Here is a 20,425-nt window from a genome sequence, read left to right on the forward strand (position 1 = left end):
TTACAATATGGTGTTATTTGAGGGGGGAGGGGTATGTGTGTGTGGTGGGTTATATATTTGTAGTTATTGTTTTTTTCTTTGTTTTCCTTTTTTTTTATGCATCAACTATTTTTGTAAGGTTACTGAAGGAAAGAATATGTTGAGGTGAACTCTATGGTCTGCTCCACCAGAAATAATGGGGGTGGGGAATGTTGACAAACCCTGATTTTTAAGCAGTTGATTAGTTACAGCTTGGCTCTGCCTGCAGCCACACTGTAAATTCTACAGGTTTACTGTACATCAAGCTTCTCAGGTGTCCAGTGCTGAATAACTACAAAGATTATCACTAGTTAACCCCTCCTCCTACTCTCAGCTAATGTATAACCCAATGTGGTTTGCAGTGAATTCTGTGAGTTCTTCAGTAACATTGTAGCGTGGTTTTACTGGGTTTAGCACTAGGTATAGACCAAGCACAGTTCTGGGTTAAGAATTTTATTTGTTTCTCTTTTTGAACACTCCAAGCACCATAATCATTACATCCTTCTCTATTGGGTATGGTGCCAGGAATCTCCCAGCACCCTTCAGGGAAATATAGTCAAAGCTGATAGGAGCTTCCGTTAGTTCTACTGAGCTAAGTCCTGCCATAGAGGGCCATCTCATTAGCTGAGTGCTAAGGGGCTAGCCCACTGCAAAGGGCCTCTGGGTTGCACAGGAATAGTAACCAGTGCCTGGCAGACCCCTTATAAGTTGGCTGTTTGCAAACTCTTTAACAACTTGCCCTTAGAGGGTGCCATGGCACTCCTGACACCATCAACAGTATAGGGGACTGTAGTGTCTATGATGCTTGTTGTATTGTGCTCCTTTAATCTGGTGTAGGCATATTTCTGTGTCAATTCATGTACTGGGTGCTTAGTATAAAAGTAAGCATCTAGGCATTAGAGCTCCTTATCCAATGAGAGGAGTTCAGTGAATCAAGATAATTGTATTTCACTTACAAATGGAGATCTACACTACTTTATAGTTTTGCTGAAATTACACAAAACCCTACATGATAAAATAACACCCTATACACACACAATCTATATTTTTAAAACAGGACTATTAGGGCAGTTCTCAGACCCTCCCTATCCTAACCATGTTTGTTCCTTTAACATATTCAGAACCATTTATCAATCCCAACCTCCAATACATCCATGTCTAGCTTCCGCTATCTATATTTCTTTATGTATCCCTTGTATTACCAAACTGTCTGTGCCCCTACCTACCCTCTTCAGCCTGTCTAGCTGTTGCCCCTATCACGCCTCACTAATCATGCCTGATCCCTTATGTGGCAAAGCTGTTTTGTTGATAATTGGAATAGACAGGTTCAATACAAGCACTGCCAGAACAGAAGGTTAAAAAATTGGGGGGGAACACTCCTCCCATGCTGCATCGTGGCTCTTGGGGGAGGGGGCATAGAATATGCATTTTCCCATTCAGTGAAGTGGAATTTACAAAACCGACTGTAGTTACCAAATCTTACAATTTTTTATTTTTTTTTTTAAACCCCGTTCCTATATGCAGGTTACACAAAATAGTAATTATTATGTAATTACAGTGAAAATGCAACAAAATACATGGGCTGTTTTTCTAAATATTCAATATTTATCAAAAACTCAAGTAACAATATCATCTTTAATTTGTCATCTTTAAAGTTCATAAAACTTTTGCATCTACATACTTATTGTAGATTTCTGTAGATTTCTGTCTGCATACCATTGCATATATTAATGTTGCCCTACATGCAAATGTCAACCAGTCAGTGCTCTCGAAAAAAAAGTATGCTTCTTCTTTAATAAATAACAGTGGCTGTCTTGCCTCCCCCCACCAAACCTGCATTGTCCACTTAATTACACCCCTCTTTTCCTCCCACTCAGCTGACATACTTTCACATACCCCTCCCTCCCAGTCTCAAACTTTCTCTTTAACCCTCTTGGCTCTGTGCACGTCCTCCCATTAGAACACATTGCATTCTGCTCCCTGGGCGTTAATAGGTCAATCCCACGTATAGCTATCTAGAGTTCATGTTGCGTCACTCAGTATTTGATGAAGGGTTGGTCTCTTGGACTTTAGTTGGTTATCTGATCTTGGCACAGAGTTTCTAAACAGACAGTACACACAGTAAGCGTAACCGTCAATAAATAAATCTGAAGGCAGGGATCACACCCTGCTGTCACAGGCAAGGATAAAATGAACTCTGAATAGACATTGTCCTCAACCTCCATTTTCATCTACGTTCTTCGTATAGCGGTTATATTCAATAGAAATTCCAGCAATTCCCTAGAGTTAGTTGCAGATCCTGTTCGTTATTGGTTATATGTATGTATACATGATTAGTAGTAGTTAATTTGTAATAAAGAAAGTGTATTTTTGGACATAGTTTCCCTTTAAGACTATTAAAGAGCAGCCACACATTCTGCTAGTTGGCAAAGAAAATTCACAAATTTTAGCACAGTACAAAAACCTCTTTCTTTTTTAAACCCCGTAAAGACAGATGACTGTTAATTCCAACACAACTATTTTTGTTTGTAAACCGACAATTCCAAACTAGAATTTCTCATGCATGTGTGACATGAGTACTGTATGGGACTGCTGATGCCCAATAAGGTGGAAAAACCTTCTTGTTAAAGATCTTAGACCAAGACCAAGCATCACAAGATCTGCAGTTCTCCATAGTTATGGTGTCAGGAGTGCCCTGGTCCAATTCCCCAGTAATAGGGCAAAATGTTTAATAATGGTTTCCTCTCTGACCTGGATTTCACCATTATTCGTTACAGGGCCACTTTAGGCACCATAACATCCTCACAATAAAGTTGATGTTGTGCGAGGTGGTCTGGGAGACCATCTAAGCTTAAGGAGTTAAACTGCTAACCCCAAAGTTTGGAAGACTGTGCCAGATCACTCTTTCATCCACTTCCTCTGTAGGTCGTCCAGAATTTGGAGTTAAATCGTTTAACACCTATAGGAAGGCGTTAACCAGAACCTCCTTGTACCATAATAACAATTGCTGTAAAGTTATGGTGCCCGGAGTGTTTCTTGAAGAGGTTAAATTCTCAGGTCATGTGAGCTAAGTGTGACATGAAAATAAACACACAAAAAAAACAATACATCTGGCCACTTAATTGTCAATAACCCAGTTCTTATCAGCACGTTGTTTATCTTGCTTTCCTAGGTAAAACTAGATACAAACACTTATTTTTAACAATATTGTAAAATACTCAAACAAATAAAACACTTATTTTCCCTGAAAGATCCAGATCAATTGTGGTTACGTTGGCTGCACAGTTAAAATTCCTGTTAAACAAGGCCCAAGTGAACCTGTAATTTGAAATTTGGCATCTCCATTCTAGAATTCAGGAGCTTCTCTTAAAAGTGAATTGGAAGCATTGATTTCCTCCCTGTCGTGATTCTCTACACAGGGGAACGTAAATATCCAGCAAATAGTTCATGGGGCTAACGGTCACTGTGTTGGAGGCAGATTCAGCAAAATCATGGGTACTATGTTACTCTAAATTAATCGTATATCTACAGTAGCCCAAGCCTGAAATCTCCACCTTCCGATTCTGGAGATCTAATGTGTTATGTCATAGATATCCATTTGTTTTGGATCTGTTCCCTATTTAGAGTTTTTAAATCTCGGTTCTGTAAGCAAGTTTACTAGTTCCAGCATGTTTTCTTTTATACATTTCAGTTAGGCAAATTTTTTAGGTGATTTTTTAGAAACTGTGGCTCTGCAGTGTTTAAAAATTCATATTAAGCAGGGGATTAATCAATAAACATAGTAACTCCCGGCAGAATTCCATTCTTAAACGAGTCTTCGTACTGATGGTAGACGTAAGTGTATATTAAAACATCCCATAAACTGGTAGCTGTACAAACTGATCTTTTAAACATTGGATAATCCCCTAGTCTTTTACTGTGATGTATCTACCACTGCTTAATAGAACACTTTAATAATGAATATAAATATATTAAAATTTTCAGTAAAAAAAAAAATTCAGAGGCAGACTGTCTCCCTTGGGCCACAGCAGATCATCCATCTGAATGATTTCTGGACCAATTCAATCTTCTCATAGGGCAGCATTAAGGAATTTCGAAGCCAATTGGGTGCTTCTCTATGAAGCATTCGTTTTGCTGTTTCTCTGGAAGGGCGGCTTTTTACATTGAAACCCAATAAGGGTCAGAGTGTAGGCACACAATTAAGATGTGGTATTGATTCACTAGACACTCATTGTATGCATCATAGTTAGTCTTGTGTAGTATATACACATACACCCATTATATTTTGGTTACCATGCAGTATGTAGAATTCTTATGCTACATGATGGAAATCGATCATTTGTCATCCAAGGAGTGATCTCAAAGGAAGACCTTAGACATGTGCACCAGTGAAATTTTCTGTGAAATTCGGTAAAAGAAAAACCTTTTGTTTTCGTCCATTAGGGAACTTTCGGCTAACCCATGGGTTTTAGTGGATTACATATTAAAAGGGTTGTCTATTAATGGGTTTTAATAGGCAACCCTATTAAAACAAACCCAAAATAGTTCCATAAGAAAAGTGGTAGTGGTCAGTCAATTTCGGGAGTGTAAAAACGAACAAACCACCAAGCATAGTCCATAGTTGTAATGTGGAGATTGTTCACCTAATTCATGCAAACGATTTCACCTAACAGGGCGCTTCTAAGATGTAGGAGAATGAACGCAGGCGATGATGGAAGTTCAGCGGTGTTCGCGAGTTCAAGTGTCCAATTTGAGTTCCATGAACTCGACGACCAAACACCGCTGCCTGCGTTCGTGCGAACGCAGCCGAACACTTAGAATCCTGAGGGGTTAATCGATTATTAAGGTGCCAAGGAGGTTAACAAGCATGTGGGTGGTACACAGTTTGTGGGTTTATTTAATTATTTAAGGTCCCTACCCACCGGTCATAGGTGGGGACCTGGGGGGGGGGACATTAGGTCCCCCCATTATTTATTTAATTAAGGTCCCCTTCCGCCGATCATGGGCATTTATTTAATTTGGTCCCATCTTTATTTAATTAGTGTCCCCGCCAGCTGCTCATGGGTGGTGACCTGGGGGGGACATTAGTCCCCCCGCCTTTAATTAATTATGAGCCCTACCCGTGGGTCACGTCAGTTTTTTTTTTTTGTTTTTTTTAAAGTCTCCTGATGCAGGGAGATCAGGTATTTTTGTTTCTCCTCAGTGCTGTGAGGGTTAATACTCCTGTAGCACAGAGTTTATTAAATGAAAGAACTAAAACGAAAAGGTAATGCATTCGGCATTTGTCCTTTCGTTTCGTATGAGATTTGTATGTAGGACTTTCATTTATGTTATAGTAAAGAATGCGAAAAAGTCTGAAAATACTGACAAAATAATATACGAATAATTTGCACATGTCTGGAAGACATTGATTAATGTATTTTCTCTGTTTAGAATATGCAAAATTACATTCTACAGGGCAGCTCCTTTCATGTGCTGACTATCACCATGACAACATTAGCAGGATTCTTTTGTGTGTGTGTGTGTGTGTGTGTGTCTCTCTCTGTGTGTGTGTGTGTGTCTGTGTCAGTCAGAGTGTCAGATAAAATTTGTATCTTGTAATACCTTTTTTTTTTTTTTTATTGGACTAACAGAATGTTTTTAATGACAAGCTTTTTGGAGGTTCTCCCGAAAGCTTGTCATTAGAAATTCTGTTAGTAAAAAAAAAAAAAGGTATTACAAGATACGAATTGTATCTGGTTTTTGCATCTACATCACTGCACTAATAAGGCTACAATCTCTACTTGAACACTATATATATATATATATAATCTATATAATCTTACTAACAAAGTCCGCAGCACTGTACAATAGGTGGACTAACAGACAAGTTTTTGCAACAAGATGAGTTGGACGTATAGGAACAGTGCGTGTAGAGGGCCCTGCTCACACAAGCTAATATTCTAGAGATTGAGATAAAACAGTCCAGACGTGAGTTGGAGAATCTTCTTTTTTTTTTTTTAGATCTTAGATCAGATATTTTTGCCTTTCATTTTCTATTCAGTTTTAGTTTGTGAAACCTGAGAACTATTTAAATGTGAAAAGATAAAAAATATCATTATAAACAAGGTAGTTAGCAATAGTCTTGCCCTTGCATGTCTAGAACTTAGCATGAATTTAAAATTGCAGCTTGTTTAATAAAGAAATCGTATACTGAAATGCAGAGCAGATAAGAGTCTGTGAACAGTAAAGGATATAGTTCTTATCAGCTAGACTGCCTTAATCATAGACCCATTACATTAATAACATAGGTAACACCCATTGCAAACTGCCATAGGCACAAAGTGCTCTTGTAGCCAATGGTCATTTCATTCAATATTTAATTCAGCTTAATAAGCGGAATGCTGATGCATGAGTGTCCTTGTGTTTCTTTTGTATTTTTATAACATGGCTGACCATAAATATCTTTGAAATAAAACCCTTTATCCCATATTGTTTTGACGTCCCTATTTTTCAGTTTGCTTTTAACCTCTCTTTCAATGTAGAATAATTTTCCGTACTTTCCCACATATAGTAGAGAGATTAAAAAAAAACTTGTTTACATTACAGAAGGGATTTATTTTAGAGATTTATTCTTGGACTGTCATAAATAATTCTGCAAAAACCACTTTTGTCATTATCTTCTTTATGGTTCTTATTAGCACCTTGTGTGAATGTTCTAAAAACGCTAGATTATGTGGCATTGGGTGGGGTTCTCTGTTCCTTTTGTTATCTTTCACGTCTTACTGTATATTTTATGGTCTGTAACCTCCTTAACCATGAATAACTACTAATCTCTGTAAAGTCCCCTGGATAATGGGTCTACATAAAACATGTTAACTAAACAAATTAGATTACAGTACTCTCTGTGAATAGTTCTGAGAGAGAGCGAGTGTGAGTTGAAGAGAGAGAGTGTTTTGATTTTGGTCAAGTTTAATTTAGGCCAATATATGATACTCTGACAATACACCAGAACAAATTCGCTTAGATAAGATAAAGGACTATTCCAATTAGGACAGCTAGGATTTATGATGATATTTCTATCCTGTTGTGCTCTTCAATGACCATTAAGTTATGCCATAAGATTAATGCATTGCCTTTCCCCCCTCCTGATCCTTAAAACATACAAAACAAATACACAAAGGAAATAAAGATCTCTTCAAAGTTTCAACTGCTTCTGCAAATGCACTGCTAGCAGAAGCTGCAGGCAGACCCCTCCCCTACCAAGAATAGGTTCCATCATTTAAGAGACTCTCATTCTGCATGAGTGGACCCGTGGAACTGTTCAGTAAGCTGATATCAGCCTATTCACAGCAATACACAGCCTCTTTCAGCTTTGCCAATGGGACCGTGTGTTTCTTAAGACATAGAATGTGCGTGCGTAAAGCTACAACTCTGGGGGTAGGTAGGGACATGAGCTCTGTATGAGCATTCTATATGCACAAGTATGGGCAAAGGAGGAAGTAAAATCAGAAAACCAGCAAACATTGTGCACGCACCATAACCACCACAGTTTGCTTTAGTGGTGATAGTGCTTATTGTCCCTTCAAACCAGCATTACACAGATATCAGGAATTTATGAGAAACATGGATTCTTTGTTTGAGGAGTTCCCTCAAGGATAAAATGTGACCTTTTCATATATCTCTGTTAATGGACTTGTCAAATGTCTGTGTGATAGACCGAACCCAGGTGTTTCAGTAGGTTTTGAGATCTGTCTGCAATCTTATTATCTAAGAAGCACAATTGCTAAATATCTTCACAGACAGGTTTCTCCTCGCCCTTAACGAGCAGGTAGCTTGTAAATATTTGATTATTAGTCACTGAATGGAATTGTATGAAACCCGTGACTAATACTTTATCTATAAGACATGGATTGTGCTGCAGTTACGTCATGAAATGTGTCACTTGGCGCTTTGCATTTCCTTCTCTGAGATACAGACAATGTTTATCATTCCCATTCTACTGTTATTTAGAATGTATCAACATTGATCTATGATGCTCTGGAAGGATGGATTTAAAATTTTCAAGATCCACTTTAGACACATTTTAACTGTAAAGATCCAACCTTGTGAGTCTTACAGATCTATTATTTTAGAAGAAACACCCAGAACCCATGAAAAGTGCCACCACGTGATTTATAGAAATTGAATGTTCCAGGTAGCAAACGAACATTAAACCATGAGAGACCCTAGAGCATGTGAATTCTACATACTACGGGGCATCCATTTTCATGTGCTGCCCATCTATATTAAAAAGTGATGTACCATGGTAATTGGGATTGTTAGGGCAACTCTAGACTGCACAGATTGTGGTGGATTTAATGCGTACACACAAGATATCTACTTACTTTTTTGGTTGACCTACTGTAAACCTGTGCTTCCTGACTAATTTATTCTTTTTACACACGGAACATATTAGCATGTTCTGCACACACGAATGCTTGGTCAAAGAGGCCGCACACAAGGCTTTCTCTCTCTAAGCACTAGAGACCAACATCAAAAGGAAAAAGATGGTGCCTACCAGGAACCTAAACTTTTATAAGCCATGGCCCCCCCCCCTCATTCCTCATCTCTCCTCCTCCCCCCATTCCTCATCTCCCCCCCCACCCCACCCCCAATAAAAACCAAAAAACTATGGTAACACTGGGCCTTCTGTAGCAAGACACTGATCTCCTTTCCATACAACAAAGGCAGCTCCGAGTTCTCAGATAACCATTTGAATGTCCCTTGCTGAAAGTTAATAAAAGTTAGAATCTTTCTTTTCTGAATTTGATTTTATACCTTCAAACTGGGGGGGCAGTACAATATTTAAAGGTAGTTTTCCTTGAGCCCTTACATTTCAAATTATGCATATCATCAGACTATTTTATGTCATTCTTTCCTTTGGATAAAATCTAATTAAACCTGTACATAGGTTTCTCTCTGAGTTTTTTATTTTATTTTATAATGACTTGTTTATAGAACAAGGCTGTGCAAATAACGTAATCATGGGCCAGACTGTGGTTTCTAAGAATGTACTTATCGTTGGCAAACAGTATAGGATGGCTATTTTGTGGGTAAAATAGAAATCATAAATTCATGGTTAAATTACTTCCCTCAAGTACTTCAAACTGGATTTTTTTTGCCTTCTTTTGAATCAACCTCAAAAACAGATGTGAGAAATGCTGAACTTGATGGATGCATGTCTCTGTTCAGCTATGTAACTCTTTTTACTTAAAGGAACACACCAGGCACCTTAACCAATAATTCGCAAGTGAAGATGAAGTGGTTATTGTAAAGGTAAAAAATTTGCATACGTTTAGTTGTGATAGGCAGCAAGTAACAGGCTGAAAACGTCTCCTGATAGTCTCAGCCTATCCCTGCCCCCTCCCTCCCCTTTGCTGCTCCGCTAATGCTTCCAGGGGAAAGAAAGCACATCTAACTGTTCAGAAAACGATTTGACACTGAAAGGAAGGAAAACATCAGGGAACTTCAGCCACCATAACCACTGCAATTAGATGAATACCTGGAGTGTTCCTTTACAAATTGTGATTGTGATTTCATTTGCAATTCACCACAGTTTTAGTGTTCTGCGAAACCTGACCGACATTTGCATTACACTCCCCATTCTCTCATTATCTGGTCTTTTGAAATACATAAGTGACCAAAAAATATCCTGCCTTTTCTCTTAAACATATTTATCACCTTTTATGTAAAAACAATGAAAGTTACTGATTTGAATAAAGTCCCTGGTATGAAGAATCAAATGGCTAGTTTAGACTCGTGAAATATAGCCCACAAGAAACAAGCTGTTTTAGCACCCACTGCACTGGTTTGACTTGACACACCCTAATCTTTTGCAGTTGTATCTTTTTTTGCGTACAGACTGCCACTTATATGAAACGATACCCCTAATACAAAAGGTATTCTAGTTCAAGAACAATTAAAATCACAATGGCAATGTTTAGCCAGAAAATACTCCAACTCCCCTTTAGTTATATATTGATTCACTATACTCCATAATTCAGTTTAATAATATAATTTTAAGTTCAGGTCAAGCTGTGATTATAATACATTTGAAGAATTTTTCCAAATTGTCTCTTTTAGACTTTTAGACCAGATTTTAATCTGCAGCAATTCAGATTTTACTGAATAATCCTGCTTTTTTGTGGGTGTTGCTCTTGTTGTAACACCCATCTCTGCGTGGTCTCGACATAGCGACATCTCCACAGTGATGACGTCATGTTGGCTTCGGAACGGAGTGATGTCATGCCACTCAAATTTCTATACTACCTAGCCAGTGCTATAAGCCCCGGATAGGAAGTTTCCATAGCAACCACAGTGCATGCGCTGTGGTTGCTATGGGTGGAGAGCAGGGGGGGACCTGCTCTGGGAGGTATTTTCTGCTAATCTATACATTTGCTAGCAAAACTGGTAGAACAATGTATAGATGGATATAAATATAATGTTGTTTGGGGGCAAGGCAGGTGAGTGGTGCTGTGGCAAAAATCAATAAACCATGTATATGATTTAGCATTATTTATTTAAAAAAAAAAAAAAAAAACACTAACTTCCCACATTAGTGGATAAACCTCTGTGCCTGTTCTCACTAAACAGATTTGTAGGCTTAACTAGATGCTTTGTCGAAAAAAAAAAAAAAATTCAAAACAATTTTTTGTAGTGAATAAACCCTAATGTATACAGTTAGTATTTCAACAAACACACTCTACTATAAATCTTAAATGGTAGATAGTCTGTGTTTATCCTGGGAAATGTGAGTTTTCTGCTGTCTGCTTTTCACAGCCTAATGAATGTGTAAATCCTCTAAGTAAACATGGCAGCCATCTTTAAATACCATTGAATTGTTTTCACATACAGACCTGTAAGGCTCACATTGTATGTTAATAGTACATTGAACTCTGCAAACATTGTTCTGACTTGTGGTGTGATTTCTCAAATTCTAGAAGTTTCAGTCATTTTGTTTGAAACTGATCTTTTCTTTCTGACAAAGAGAATACTGGCAGCTGATTACATTGTTGGGCAGATTTTTTTGGTGTGTGTGTTTGTTTTTGTGTATGTTTGTCACAGGAAACTGTCCTGGATGTATTTGAATTCCCATGACAAACACATTGAGCAACAAATGTTACCATAAAATATACATGTGTATTTCTTATATGCTCATATATTATTTAGATGCTTAGAACATGGCACAATGTTATGGTCTCCTGTGATTACACATAATGGTTTTTTTCTTTTTTTTTTTATGTAAAAGTGCTGCCATGTATGTACCCTTCATAAATCTGGATTCAATCCTTTGGAATTCTCTCTTATATGATTATTTGATTCTCTGGAGCTACAGCATGTCAATTTACATTCTGCAGGGAACATTTTTCATGTGCTGCCCATCACCATGTAGAAGATATGTGTCTAGGAAAATATGGTCGGTCTGAAAAGCTCACTTTACTAGTATATGTGCTAACTGGGGGTTGGAAAGAAAAGTGAGTGTGTTTTGTTTATGTAGCAGTAAGAAAATGTTGCAACCTTATTGCTCCTGAATGGCTGTGGGAAAATTCCAGAGTAATAAAACAATCTTGTACATTGTGATTGTTACATTGTTATTGCAACTTTCAACCTAAATTTTGCAAGTTGGTTATAAAATTCACTAGTTAACTCCTTAGAGGATACACCGCTAAGTGACAGTCTGGTAGTCCTCAATTCTCCATGCTTTCAGCAATATAGATATGTGCTACAGCTTTAACCCCGCATTGTGTATTTTGTGCTATTTCGAGTTGTCCTCGCAGCTGCCCGCGTGTATCCAAAACAGGTGGTTTGTTCTAAGCTCTCACTTTGCATTTTTAGTCTGGTGGCTGTAAGATTATGTTACAAATCGGTTGCTTTGCATTGTCACTAGAGTACTTTCTAGCTGTTCAGGACACACTGACAAATGGACGGGAAATATAAGCAGACATTTCAAAGCTAATACTAAATGTTGATTGATTGGTTTTCCTTTTGGCAAATTCACAATCAATTCCATCCATAACCCATTTAATATCTAAGGGTGGATGGACTGAATGGTCCTCAAATTGAAATGGTGCTCTATGTAATGATACAGGCCAAGACCTTTCTAAAAAATATGTTCGAATGACTAATTTCAATGCAAACGCATCTTTTTTAACAGATATGCCCACTTTTCAAATGCTGCTGCTGTTTTTATTGCAATAACATTAGGATTGTTTAAGTGACAAACTATGCCACCAAGTTGCTGGACAACAATTCCCATTATTCTCTTGCAGCTTTAGCCTGGCATAGAATCATGCAAGTTGTAGGTCAGTTGAAGTCATCTAAGGTTTTTCTGCAGGTAGACACTCTTACACTAGGGAAGGATTCACAGACTTCCATGACTCACATTAGGTTGAACTCAAGCTTAGACAAAACCCTTTAGATAGGACAGGTTTGTATTCAATTCATTAGTTCAGTTAGTTGGGGCAGGAGGAATATGGTGTTTTCTGATGCAAAGCGTCTCTTCGTAGTGATGGGCAGTACACGTAAAGTGCTGCCATATAGTATATAGAAATTATATTCTGCTGGAGGGGAATTGATTGATCAGGAAAGAGGTAACTGATTTCACTACTGATGCTCATGAATTCTACACACTGAAGGGCAAGTGTAATACCCACATACCTCTGATTTAATCTGAGGTTTTTTGTTTTTTTCCCAGAAGAGTTGAGTAAGCATAACTCAAGGCACACTGAAAGAATACCTTTCCCAGGCTGTATTACATAAGCAGAACTTCCCTCAGCTCTCGGAGATTCTCTGATGTGGTTTTACACTGGAAAGCAGAAACTGCAGCACAGCCAAAGGCCTTTAAAGGGCTGTGAGTTGAATACCTTTTTATTAGCTGCATTTGAATTTAGTTTCAATAAAGATACTATTTCATACAGCGCTATGGAATTTGTTGGCGCTTTATAAATAATAATAATTAAGGATACTTTATGCATCATGTATATATACCTGCATCTGCAGATATGTCTTTTTTTTTTTTTTTTCTAGACGAATATTTGAGTTTGATCACGTCATAGTTCATAAGCTATGGGATGGATTTTTTTTTTTATATGCTTATAGAATGATACCTACTGGCGCTTTCGATATATTTAGTGATCTTAAGCGTTATGCAAGAAAGGTGGGAATTCTGTGATATATCAATCTCTCATTCAGCTTTTTACCAGCAAATATATTTCTGCTTGGACAAGAAATGACCCCTAATGACAAGTACTTTCGAGGTGCAGCTAGATGATTTGTGTGCAAGACGTTAACTGATGTCCCTCCTACAAAGCTGACAGCTGCTGTGTGTCCAGGCCTTGCCCCTACGTCCATTGTTGAGGCCAGTGCAGTACCCAGCTATTGACATGTTAATGTGGAGTGTGAGGAATACTCTGCTGTCCTTAGTCTGAAGGGAAGACTCTTAGTACACAGCAACTTGAAACTTGTTGATGTCAGCCAGGTCTGGTTAGAGGGCACTCTGCAATGGCCATGGTTGGTGAAAGTGACTGACTACAAAAAGGTAATACTAAGGAATTTGAGTTTGGTGTCTATGTAAATACATTTATATTCGTTTATATGCACAGTAGGCTTATATACAAAATTGGTTTGCAATTGGCAAAGGGAGTGTAGTTTTCTAGAGTGCGTTGAACATTAACCCTGCTAAGAAGGTAGCACATGCTAATAACGCCTTCATTTAGGTTATTAAGAACAAGCACACACTTGGCTTTCTGTGTGGGGGTTGGGAGCGCAGAAGCGGTGTTGTTACATAGGATAGCTGCAGGTTGCTCTGGGTTTAGGGAAATGATGGGGGAGGGATGATTGGGCTGCACTTTCAATGAGACTCAAACTGGGTAATGTTCCCAGACCTGGAGGATATAACGGTTTTGGTTTGATCCCCTCTTATTGTGATACAAACTTACATTTATCCAAAAGATACCCTGAATGTTAGCATATCTAAGCACTCATCACATATCTGTCCTCAGAAACTCTAATTTGGGGAGGAATTCTAAAAAAAAATAGATTACCCTTACGTATATTATGGTTAGTGTACTGTCTTTCCTTTACCTTTATATTTTTTTTTTATCCCAGAGAGTATAGTATTGTAGTGGCCATTGTTCATTCAATCAAAAGGTATAAATAAATAAATAAATATATATACATTATTATTTTATTTTTTTTTCCTCTGGAGTTAGTTTTATATTGTTTCTAATGACTTTGAATTGTTATTTCAAGGGACACTAGAGTCACCAGAACAACTAAAGTTAAAAAGTATAATCATTCCCTTAAGGCTTTTTGCAGTAAATGCTGTCTTTTCAGGGAAAATGCAGTGTTTACATTACAGCCTAGGGATAACTCCACTGACCACTCCTCAGATGGCTGCTAGAGGTGCTTCCTGGGGCAGTGCTGCACAGTGTGCAGCACTGCCATTCAGTGTCTCCACCCTCTGCATGGAGGCACTGAACTTTCCTCATAAATATGCATTGATTCAATTCATGTGTATAAGGAGATGCTGATTGGCCAGGGCTGTGTTTGACTTGTGCTGGCTTTCAACACTCTGATGATGTCAGCCAAGCAGACAGATCAGGGGCAGAGCCAGCAGCAGCAGACTGCAATAATGGTTAGATTTTACTATATTTAGAGGGGCAAGGGGATCAGGGAGGCTAGAGGATTTTTTTACACTGTAGGGTCAGGAATATATGTTTGTGTTCCTGACCTTATAGTGTTCCTTTAATGGCTAGGTTTTTATACAGTACTGCAGAATACACTGGCACTGTATAATTACATTTTATGAGGACTTTCAACCTTAAAGGGAATCTCCAAGCACCAGAACCAGTACAGCTTAAAGATATTCTGTAGTGTAAAGAATACAAATCTGTATTCCTTACACTATAGTTCCCCTTGTGGCCCCCTCCCCACATCATGCAAATGGTTAAAATTCCTCCTGTACTATACCGGTTCCAGCGCTGATCTCCCTCAGCACCACCTCTTCAGACAGGGGGTGGGGGGAGGGGCTAATGCGCAAGTGCGGTAAACGCATGTCCCTATGCAGAGTGTGAGCACGCCCAGCATCAGTCGACCAAAAGTCGCTTAACCACCAGGAAGTGCCTCTACTGGCTGCCTGATTGACAACCACTGGAAAAACTGCAATGATTTACATTGTGGGACTAAGAGGGACTGGGACATTGCACCCAGACTACTTCAATGAGCTGAAGTGATCTGGGTGACTAGTTTTCTTTTAATGTAGTGGTTTTGGTGTAAACAGCCTGTCCATGCAAACTCACCCGTGTGTTCTCAACTGAGAAATGGCAGTGTTTACACTAGTGCCTAATACCACTTCTAGTGGTTGTCACTAGGACAACCACTAGAGGGGTTCCTTGAGCAGTCCTGCAATCTTTGCAGAACCAATGTTCAGCATCTTCACACTCTGCATGAAGACTCCAAACATTCCCCATAGAGATGCATTGAGTCAATGTATCTCTGTGAAGAGATGCTGATTGGTGCAGAGCTTTGATTGCCGCACATGTTTGATACACCCCATGTGCTTCTCTATGGGGAAGCATTGGATTGGCTGAGATCATCAAGAATTATTATCTCCACTGGGGGAGGAGCAGTGCCCACAGCAACCCACAGCTGATGATATATATACAGCTTCCCAAATTGGTTTGAATGCAGTTGATGGGGTGATAATTATGGGAATAATTGTCCAACAACATCTGTGAAGCTAGAGTTTGGCAACTTTGGTTTATGGGATAGATTTAGACTCCATATATAAGATTGAATTATCTCTAACCAGTGTGTGAAGTGCTTGCTTCCAGCTCCAGTCAGATTTTCCTGGAATTTTGAAGGCAACATATTTATTTTTGTTTTGTTCTTCTTTCCATATTCCATGCCGTTGTTCTTTCTTCTTTCCATGGTCCATGCCGTTCTTTCTCGACTTGACTACTGCAATCCCCTTCTCAGTGGTTTTATGTGTTCCCAGATTGCACCGCTGCAATCTATAATGAGTGCGGTGGCAAGGCTCATTTTTCTGTCAGCCCGCACCTCCCACGCCTCCCCCCCTCTGTCAGTCCCTTCATTGGCTTCCAGTTAGATATAGGGCTCAATTTAAGATTCTGGTGCTTGCTTACAAGTCTCTACATAATGCTGCTCCAACCTACCTATCCTCCCTAATACACATGTATGTCCCGTCAAGGCTCCTGCGCTCTGCCGAAGACCTACGTCTATCCTCTGTCCATACTCCCACATTTGATGCTCGCCTCCAAGACTTCTCCAGGGTTGCCTTTTCTGTGGAACTCCCTTCCCTTCTCCTTCACCCAGTCTCCACTCCTTCAAAAAATCTTTGAAAACACACTTTCTCAGGAAAGCATATCATTTAAACTGTTAGAGGGTTTTTATTCCCCCACCCATGGCTCCTCTCCTGCAATTGTCAAAAATAATAAGTTTATAGCAACCTATTTCATTACCCTTACTCAACCCTTTGTGTCACTATACCCCACTCCCTCTAGCCTGTAAGCTTATTGAGCAGGGCCCTCAACCCCTCTGTTCCTGTGCGTTCATTTGTCTGGTTACAATTACCTGTCTGTTAGTTCACTCATTGTACAGCGCTACGGAATTTTCTGACGCTGTATAAATAATAAAATAATAATAATATTAATTTATATACTATTCCTATAATGCATTAAAAATCTTTAAGATCAGTTTTACCCCATAGTTTCTCTTTAAGAGGGGTATAGCATCATAGGAATTGTAGTTCTGTTTACACGTTGTGGACTTTTCTTTGTAAATGCACTCTGTAGACAAAGGCTCAGCCCCCTCTCCTGATGTCTGTAACTAAATCGCTGTTAGGCTGGATTTGTGCTGCCTGTGTTCTTTGTTGAACCGTGCTGCCATGGAAATGCATTAGTAGCACATTGATGTGTAGTTTGGATGTACACAGTGCATTATTCAACCCTTACTGACTAATCGGATTCATTCACTGAACCCACATATCTGCACATGTAGGGCTTTACCAGTGATTCACATTTTAGTCCATTTTATAACATGAGGTTACGCAATTATGATTTTTTTGGTATCCTGATGATTTTTAAAAAAAATATATTTTTCGTGCTTGATTTGAAATAGTGTCAGGCATAACATAAACTTGGTAATAAATCTCATTAGTTTAGTTCAGGCATAGGAAACAACAGTATGGTATACCCAAATGAGTTTCGGGTGAAAAGTTAAAGCACATTTCCCTTGTATAGGATGCAAGTGTGGGTACAAACCCGATGTGGTCTATGGATGAGCTATGTGAGAGGGTATCAACCCTGTTCATTAATTTCTCTGGATACTCCATGCTAGGATGTGTCATGCTAGGCTGGTTGTTCCCGCAAGGTGGGAGTAAGGTATACAGTTTGGCTAGTTGTAAGGTTAGCTGGAACGTGTGGGTGGTTGGGATGCCAGTAATTGTAGTGTGGTCTGACTAGGGTGGCAGTCGTGCTTGAAGTGTTGGCATGTATGAGAGGTTAAGCCCCTCTACGGGGGGAGGGGAGAGAGGATTTTTGGCCGTGTTTGTCTCCCCTAACCTTGGGGGCAGCGGGGGGGGAGGGATGGGAATAGCTATGCAGTCGCCGTCATGCTTAGGATAGCATGAGGGGTGTCGCTCTGTCAGTTTGGCACTTAGCGGCATAGTGCCGCAATTTTCCAGCGTGTTGTAATGTCTACGGTCTTCTCTCTACGTGGGAACTAAAGGGAGGCAATACATCTTGGTTAAATTGTCAACAGGAGCAAAAACCACAAACCTAAAATACATTAGAGCATTTGAGCCTGTAGGCCTTTGTGATCGGCCATCTGTGAGCCTTGCTCTCCCCAAGCTGATTCAGGTAACTGGGCTAGCCAAGCGATGGTCCATCGGAACAACTGCTGCAGGTGGTGGTTGTGGTGCAGGCAGTCCCAGTGTCTCTAGGAAGGCAGTTGCCCCTGACATGGCTGTGAGAGAATGGACAGTCCCCTCACAGTGCACCAGGAGAGATCCCGTGTGTCCCCATCTGTAGGGTATTCCTACTTGTCTCAGGGCGGTTGTCACCGGTTTGAAGGTCTTGCGTCGAATCAAGGTGGCTCTAGTAAGGTCCTGGAAGAACGATAGCTGGGAGTTCTCAAATGCCAGCGGTGTTTTGCCCTTTAGGGCCATCATGATTTGTATCTTATCATGCGCGGTCACACAGCGCAGTATGACGTCTTGTGTCGCTGTGGTTTGAGTGCATGCTGTGCTGGTATCTCTGTAGATCCTGTCCAAGACAATTTTCTTGGCTATGGCGTTTGGCAACATTGTGGATAGCAAGCGCCTCATATAGTGTTGCAGCTCTTCAGTTGAGACTGTGTTGGGGACTCCCCATATTTTAATGTGTGTTCTGCGCTGTCGATCCTCTAGGGACATCAATTGGGCGGCTAGCACATGTTGTTCTGCTTGGAGGTGCATTACTGAGTCCTGGAGGGTGGTTATATTAGTTTGGACATCCGTTATGTTTTCTTCTGCGTATTTGAATCCATCTGTCACTTGTATGTCCCCTTTAATTCTGGTGACATCAGCTGCTCGTGCGGGCTCTGCTTGTGGCGACCTTTTAAGCATGTCGCCTATTTTGGGTGTTGTTGTAGCCACTTTTGACATGTGGCGGCTCATGTTCAGTGTGACTGAGGGAGTGCTAGGTATGTGGTGTCCTGTGGCTACGTGCAACTCACTCGGACCGCTGAGCAGGGCCTTGAGGCCTAGTAGGGGTGACATGCGGTAGGCCACAGACTTGCGCCTCTGTCTGGGCTGCTTCAGGGCCTGAAAGAAAGGCATCAATTGGTTTTGTGCGCCCTCAGGATGAAGGGTGAGTCGGATGGGCGTTGGTTGAGGGGATATCTGGCTGGATTGTGCAAACTGCAGGAGAGCTAGCAGAGATTGCGTCTGCTCATGACGGTTGGCAAGCTCCGCCCCCCGGTGTCCTGATGATCTTGGCATAACACAAATGAGTTAATTCCTTCCTGTAAACCTAGGACTGCTGTGTTTAGGTATTAATCATCCGTTAAGGATGTAAAAACCACTGGGGAGTTGACCCTAAACAGTCAACGGTTTAATATTTACTTTAATTATTTTATTATGTCTGTATAATATTCACAACTAATTATTTAATTTAGCTGACACCCTGACATCCTTAATGTTTTAGCAATATTAGGGGGACAGGAACTTACGCACACAGGCTTCCCAGGTAAATGACAAATCAGTTGAAAAACTGTTTATTTTTTACAACGGGGATGATGCAGGGGGACTCCTGGCACCATAGCCACTACAACATACTGTAGTAGTTATGGTCCTTAAAACGGACCCTTTTAGTACCTCAAGTTCAACATTTCACACATCGGTTTTTCACAGAAAAAAATTCCGAAAATCCTGATCTGAAACAGATGTTTGATCTATAGGGATGACTTCATGTCTGCACATGTAAAGAAACCTGCGGTGTTTTCCAAGAATCAGATTTGCTGTTTGTGTTTAAATGATATCTAGTCTGTGATGGCCATAATCCACCTTGAGCCTGGTCACTATGCAATGTGCGAAGTCTTATCTTGAAAAATTGGTTTAGCTGTGGCCACGACTGACAGAATGTGAGCCTGCTTGCCTCCATGCTTAACAAGTCCAGATATCGCCATTTGACACCATTTGTGTTTTCTGATGAAGAGTGACAGCTTTCTAAATGAATAAATGTGGATCTATATACATAATGCTTTAACCAGAGAGATTCTTTGAGCAGAAAGGAAGTCTAGAACACTGAGGTTTCGAACATGTTTTTGTTGCTAGGAATGTAGCAGTGTCACTAATCGGTGGTAAAGGGCTAAACTTGTTCACCCGCATTTGGAGGAAGTAGGAAAACATGTTTACTAAATAAACAATGTTGTGATTCCTGTTTTACTAGTATGTGTCTTTCTTGAAGTCTAGATTATTCTTTTTTTAATTCAGTCCAACACTGGGGAAATCTAATATTCTGTCCCTTAGGGCTTTATTTACGAGTTATTTATGAGCGTCCTGTGACGCAGGGTTCCACAAGGAAAGTAGTGGAGCCCTAAAGCTGCAAGGGTGCCACATGGGAAGCAGGGGAGCTGTGAACCTGTCATGGTGCCACATGGAAAGCAGGGGAGCCCTGAACCTGTAACTGCTACAGCAGCATATAGCTTCCTTGCCGAGTATGGACTGGTCTTTTAAAGACAAGGATACTCCGTTCTCACAGTCAGGTCCCATATTTATCTATCAATCTTGCCTTGGATCTGTTGAATTGGTATAATGCGAACAGAGAAGATTATCTGGGTTATTCACTAAAGTGAGAATTGCAGGGAATTCAAAGTGAATTTAAAA

At 39.9% G+C, this 20,425-nt stretch overlaps 1 protein-coding gene across 4 annotated transcripts in view; it reads left to right on the plus strand.

The window, feature by feature from the left end:
- Nucleotides 1–20,425, plus strand: part of DNMBP (dynamin binding protein) — a 163,163-nt gene that overhangs the window by 118,991 nt on the left and 23,747 nt on the right. The gene's annotated exons all lie outside the window — the stretch shown is intronic.

The sequence above is a fragment of the Pelobates fuscus genome, chromosome 10, assembly GCF_036172605.1.
Source record: "Pelobates fuscus isolate aPelFus1 chromosome 10, aPelFus1.pri, whole genome shotgun sequence".
Classification (NCBI taxonomy): domain Eukaryota; kingdom Metazoa; phylum Chordata; class Amphibia; order Anura; family Pelobatidae; genus Pelobates; species Pelobates fuscus.